The sequence below is a fragment of the Ceratotherium simum genome, chromosome 17 (assembly GCF_057802395.1).
Source record: "Ceratotherium simum simum isolate JZ-2026a chromosome 17, ASM5780239v1, whole genome shotgun sequence".
Lineage (NCBI taxonomy): Eukaryota > Metazoa > Chordata > Mammalia > Perissodactyla > Rhinocerotidae > Ceratotherium > Ceratotherium simum.
Window position 1 is genome coordinate 51,298,218 of NC_141916.1, and position 7,060 is coordinate 51,305,277.

A 7,060-nucleotide genomic window follows, 5' to 3' on the forward strand; every position below is an offset into this window, starting at 1 on the left:
TGCAGAGCCATCACCACTGGACAAGGGTGCCAGTTGGTGCTTGCCTGGTAGCGGTTACTGCTCAGCCTCATAAGAATATCAGAAAAAAGGATAAAGAATATGCACCGCCCCTGGGGGCATCTGGCCGAAGTCCAGTCCGCCGGACTGAGCGGAGGTTGCTAGATTGCTGGGCTGTTTCCAGTTCAGTCTTGCTGCGGCACCGCACACCAAAAACACTGGTGCTTAGGTTTCCTGCTGGATGAGCTTCACTCAATATAACTAGGAATTCTCAATTCGTCCCCAGGATTACCCCAGCAGTTGTGACCACAGAAGAACCTTTTCCATGAGGGTCAGAGATGGAGGGCGAAGGAACTGGGAATAGCGATGGAAGGCAGCCTGTCGAGCAGAAGGCCAAGAGCCCAGGTAAAGGGGGCGACGGAGTTTATCCTCAGATACGGGAACTGAGCCTCCTGTGGTTACCCTAGCATCCTTTCTTGATTCCAGCTTGCACCCTCAGCATTTTTTTAAAGGATCGTCCCTACTCTGGCCCTTAAATAAAAGTGGTCTTCATTAATAAAGCAAAGACTTCAAAGAAATGGTGCATCTACCCCTCTCTACCTGATATTTTCTTCCTTAGGAAAGAGAGCATTTCTTTAAAAAGTCCCAGGAGGAAACTTGGGTTTCTGTTGTGGGAGCAGGGCAGAAGACTGAGCAACACAGTTCTCAGAAAAGTTCCACCGAAAAGTGGAGCCAAAGCACTTTTGAGGCTGCTGCTGCTGAAAAGTTGGATCTTAGTACCCTTCCCCCCTTTTTAATACATTAATTGTTGAGTTGTCAATAGTAGAACGTATAGAAGATAGAGGAAAAGGTACACATTACTTGGGGTTTTTGTTTTTTTGCTTGTTTGTTTTTCTTTAGAAGATACACAATGATATGTGTTTTCCTTTAACAAAGAAAATGCTGATCATATGAAGTGTGATATGTGGAGGCATTGCCTTTCTTTTTTGGGCAATGTTAGGATTTCCTAGATATGTAAGTAAAAAAATTCTGCTAAAAAAGTATTAATTCTATTACTATTGATTCAGTCTGCTACTGGTGACTAGTCTTTCCTCTCTAACATTGGACAATTGCAATCAGAAAGTATTCTCCCAGCCACAACATCTAATTGCTCTTCAAACTTAGTCACCTGCTTTGCCTTCTAAAATGATCGTTCTTTTAACAAATATCTATTAAACTTCGGGCAAGTACTAGATGATGATGATACCAAAATTTTGAAAATGGGATTTCTGGCCTGAAAGGAATTCATCTTTAATGAAGAAACCAGCATGTAACCAATGATAGTAACACAATAAAATAATTGCTAAATAGAAGTATATTTCAATTTGAAGCAGAAGAGAAGGAGATTATAAGTCTGCCTCTGGTAGTCAAGTAAGGCTTTCTGAAGGGAGAAGTCTTTGTGCTGAATCTTAGGGTCAAGTAGGCGTTTATGAGAAAGCGTCTTAGATGGGAGAAAGAACATGAGTGTCAGAGAATCTCACCAGGTATAATTATGACAGAGTTAAAAAGAAGAGGGGTGGGGACTAGCAATTGTATGACATTTCCCTAGTGCATTAACTCGCTCACTCCCATAGACGATTATTTTACACTTTCTCCGATCTCTCTAAACCTTTAATGCCTCTTTCCTTATCTTCGCTCTCAAGTCTATATTTTTGCTTCCAATTTTATTTCAAAAATTATAAGAATTAGTTGAAAACTTCCAAATATGCCCATCACTGCGCTACTTACTCACTTCCATCTCCATCCATATACCACGTCTAGACTCCTGGTACTACAGATGGAGTATCCATGTTCGACACTAGATTATATAGCCTCTCACCTGATCAATAATATTACTCTAGTAATTCTCCTCTCTCTCTCTCCTACATTATCAGTTTTTCATGCTCGACTGAAATATCCCTACCAGAAATACAACGTGGTAGTATTTTTCCTGCTTAAAAAAAAAAAGAAAACTTCATTAGCCCTCACTCCTCCTTTAGCTACCAATTTATTTCTTTTCTCCTCTGTACAGCAACCTCCTTGAAAATTTTTCTTAGCTAGTTTTTTCTAATTTCTATCTTCCCATTTTCTGATAAATTTGCTCTGATCAGGCTCCCACTTGCTCTTTTTCCACCAAATTTGTCTTTCAGGGTTATTAGTAACTCCCATGTTGCTAAATCCAGTGGTCTATTCTCAGTCTTCATCTTACTTGACCTCTCTGCAGCATTCAACACTTTCTCTTCCTGGAAATTTGTTCGTTTGGCTTTCAGGAAACCAGTCTCTCATGGTTTGCTTCCTACATAACTTGTTGTTCCTGCTGGGTTTGTTTTTTTTGTTTTGTTTTTGCTTGTTTCTTCTTTTCTCCCTGACCTTTTAACTTTGGTGTGCCCCAGGGCTCAATTCATGAACAAGTCCCCTCCATATCTGTCCTTGCACCCTTGGCAATCTGAACCCGACTTACGACTTTAAATGTCACATAGATTCTGATGACCTCCAAATATGTATCTCCAATCTGGGTGTCTTCCCAGAATTCCAATTTTTAAAATCCATCTAATTGACTAATAGACATGTCAAACTTTACATTGCCCAAGATGAAATCTTAGTCTACCTCTCTCCCATAACCTCTTCTATCTGTGGTCTTCCTCATTTCAGGAAATAGCAAATTTATCTTTCCAATTTTCAAGCCAAAAACCTTATAGTTATGTTTTGACTCTTTTTTCCCCTCTCATACCCCAAATATAATCAGCAAGTTCTGCTTGGTCTTTCAAAATACAACCAGAATCTGAGTACTTTTCACCATCTCTACTGTTACCACCTGTTTCTAGCCGACATTTTCTCTCTTCTAAATGTTCTTCCTTCTTCCACCCTTGACCTCCTAGAGCAACATTGTCCGGTGAAGATATAATGTGAGCCACAAATGTCATTTACATTTTATAAGCCACGCTAAAAAAGTAAAAAGAAAAAAAATGAAAATAATTTTAATTATATTTTTATTTAACCCAATATAATCAGTATATTATTTCACCATGTAACAACATAAAAATTATTAATGGGATTTTTATGTTCATTTTTTTGTTGAGGTAACATTGGTTTATAACATTATATAAATTTCAGGTGTACATCATTATATTTCCATTTCTGTGTAGACTATGTCATCTTCACCACCCAAAGACTAATTACCATCCATCACCATACACATGTGCCCTATCACCTCTTTCACCCTCCTCCCTCCCCCCTTCTCCTCTGGTAACCACCAATCTAATCTCTGTATGTATGTTTGTTGTTGTTGTTGTTGTCTTTTACTTATGAGTGAAATCCACATGGTATTTGACATTCTCTGACATTTCACTTAGCATATTACCCTCAAGGTCCAACCATGTTGTCACAAATGGCAAGATTCCATCTTTTTTATAGCTAAGTAGTATTCCATTGTGTGTGTGTGTGTATATATATATACCACATCTTCTTTATCCATTCATCCATTGATGGGCAAGTAGATTATTTCCAAGTCTTCACTATTGTGAATAATGCTGCAATGAACATAGGGGTGCATATATCTTTATGCATTTATGTTTTTGTGTTTTTTGGATAAATACCAGAAGTGGAATAGCTGGATCATTTGGAAGTTCTATTCTTAATTTTTTGAGGAATTTTTGTACTGTTTTCCATAGTGGCTGTACCAGTTTACATTCCCATACTAAGTTTTTTATATTCAGTATGCATGTAATACTTACAGGACATTTGGATTTGGACTAGCCATATTTCAAGGGCTCAATAGACACATGTGGCTAGTGGCTACCAAACTAGACAGTACAGTTCTACAGTATATTTTTAACAAATTTCTTAAAACCATTCAGATCTGTTCAAAATGCTGCAATTGTTTTTCATTCACTGGAGTAACACCAAAATCCTGCCAATGCTCTATTGGATCCAGTCACCCAATTACCTTTGCAATCTCACCTCCTGCTACTTGCCCCTTCACTCGGTCTTCTCCAGTCATAAGGCATCTTCACAATTTTGTAAGCAAGTCAGACATATTCACATTGGTCCTTGGTACTATCTCTTTTTGCTTAGAAATATCTTCCCCTGTATCTGCATATGATTCACTAGCTCACCTCCCTCAAGCCTTTAGTAAATATCAGCTTCACGTTGAATCCTTTGCTGATTACTATATTAAAATTGCCACTCTTTCCACCAACAATCCTCATCCCCTTTACTCTGATATAGTTTATGACAAACTATACAATTTACTAGACATGTAATTTCCATAAAAGCGAGGATTTGTATATGTTATGTACACTGTTGTATTCCTAGAGCTACAAAAGTGTCTGTCACATGATAGAAGTTCAACCAGTGGTTGTTAAATGAATGAATAAAAGAAAGAATGGGGCTGGCTGCATGGCATAGCAGTTAAGTGCGTGCACTCAGCTGCTGGCAGCCCGGGTTCGGATCCCGGGCTACACCAAGGCACCACTTGTCAGGCCATGCTGTGGCGGCGTCCCACATAAAGTGGAGGAAGATCAGCAAGATGTTAGCTCAGGGCCAGTCTTCCTCAGCAAGAAGAGGAGGATTGGCATGGATGTTAGCTCAGGGCTGATCTTCCTCACAAAAAAAAAAAAAAGAAAGAAAATGAATTAGTGAATGAATAAGAAAACTTGGCTTTTTGTTGACCCAAGTTCTGAACAAAATACTTGATGGTTTTACTAGTTGTTTATTTGAACTTGACATTTTTAAATCATTTTGAACTTGACACTTTCAAATAATTTTAGTGACCTGATGCTTCCATTTGGCTTTGATACCAGGCTCATATGTATAGTCCCACACTGCCGGTTTATTGTTCCGTTTGAGGATCCTCCCATTCATAGACTCGACTATGAACCAGTCATTTATTTCAGCTGTGGGGAAGAGGTGTCCTTTTGTTAAACCTTGTTTTTCTCAGGATTATACCTCAACAAGTAACCTCATCTATCTAGTTGCAGTAAGTTGGAAAATAAAAAGTGGATGGTAAAAAGCCAGTAAAATTTCAACAATTTTTCCTTTCACTGTTTGGTGTTTAAGGACAAAGGAAAAACTTCAACTTCTGGGGAAGTGCTGTCCTTAGAAGACAATCTACTCTCAGTTAAGTCAACAATAGGGAGCCAGCTCTCTCAGGTTATGAATATAGAGGATTGTTTTATTTACAGTGAGACATGACCCAGATGCCATATTAAATTACAGAACAGGAAATGGGTGTATAGAGTAAATGCTAGGAAGATTAAAAAAAAAAGAGAGGGAAAATGGCTGGAGAAGATTAACTGAGTTTCTAGAAGTTTCTTTATTTGTTTATTACTGCTATCTTAAATTATGCGTAGATCTGCATTCTTCAGTGCTGTTTTCTTTCATACACTGTCTTGAGCTTTAATTTTTCTGAGTTGAAGTTTAAAGTCAAATCATTTGAATTGAATATGGAAGTAAAATACATCTTCTCAATCTGAAATATATAAGAATCTTTTACCATGAAGGTCAAATTCTTCCTTTTTCTTGCATTTTCATTTTTTTTCTCTACCACTGTGTTAATTTCAGTTAAAAATCCAAGGATCTTTAAAGACAAGATATGCTCTGAGGATGCAACTATATGTCCACAAGGCTGGCACCGAATCAACAATAATTGCTTCTTTCAATCTGAACGTGAAAAAACTTGGATAGATGGCCAGGCAAACTGCATGACCTGTCGTGGATCTCTGGCCATTTTTAACTTCAAGAATGAAGTGGTTAGATATCTCCTTTGGAATATAAATTTCATTTAATTTATAGAGTAGCTACTATATGACAGGTGTACTTCAATTGTATGATACATCAGTCAACAAAACAGTGAAACATATTTGCTTTTATAGAGCTTATTTCCCAAGGGAAGAGACAGAAAATGAAAAATAATCATAATGAATATGTAAATTATAGAGTATATTAGAAGTTAGTAAATTCATATGTAGATTAAGGAATGTTATGAGTGTTCCAAGTGGGTAGACTGAAGGTAAGATAGTCTTATCTTATCGAGATAATGACACTTGAGCAAAAATGTAAAGTATATAAGGGAGTTAGTTAAGGGAATTTCTGGGAGATAAGCTTCCCAAGAAGAGAAAACAGCTGGAACATGAACCTTAAGGTAGGTATATGCCTGGAATATTCAACGAAAAGTGGCAGCTAGTCAATGTGCCTAGAATGAGGGATTGAGTGAGGCATGTGAATCATTAGAGTTTTGTAGGCTATCGTATAGGCTTTGGTTTTTTTCCTCCAAGTAAAATATGGAGATAGTGCAGAATTATGAACAAAAGTGTGACATGATCTGACTTGGGTTTTAAAAGAATTGTTTTCTTTTCTGTGATGAGCTAGTAATATAAAAACAGAGTGTCATGTTACAAGTCTGCTGCAGTATCACTAGCAAGAGAATAATGGGCTCAAAAAAGACCATAGCATTGGATGTAGTGAGAATGAGAAAACTAGGAGAGATCCAGTATAGCACTCTGTATTTTGTAAAAGGAATCTTTAATGTGCTATCTGGGGCCCTCTTCGTATTGGATGGGACTGAAAAAGCACAGTGCAAGCAAACTCTGGATGTGGGCAAATGGACTTGCATAGAACAGTTGGTGAGCCTTCATAACATTTATTTATCATTAAATGTGTTAAGCAGGGTAAGGATTCTGAGGCGGTCATCATCTACCTCTGTAGTTTCCTTCATATCATCTCCCAAAAAGGCCAAAGAGAACCTTTAGGCAAATGTATGGTCTTTAGTGAGGTTTTGGCATCAAATACCAATATTTGCTTCGATATGGTGAGTTGGAGAAACCACAGGTGAGCCACAAGCGTCCCTTTTGTCCTAGACTAAATGAAAGTCTAACTAGTTTGATCTTTGCCTCTTTCCACTCAGGAATTTGCCTTTTGTTTGTTTGTCTATTTGTTGTTGCTTTGGGCGCTCATTGACAGGGGAGTCTTAGAAAGTTACTCGAGGCTACGCTTACCACACCCACTGGTGGCCTAAAATGGAAGAGAATAAATGAGAAAGAGAAAA

General features: G+C 37.9%; 1 pseudogene; it reads left to right on the forward strand.

Annotated features, from left to right (window-relative positions):
• The first annotated feature begins 363 nt into the window (after positions 1-363).
• On the forward strand, positions 364-6,630 carry LOC147914819 (C-type lectin domain family 2 member D2-like; annotated as a pseudogene).
• Positions 6,631-7,060: the final 430 nt, after the last annotated feature.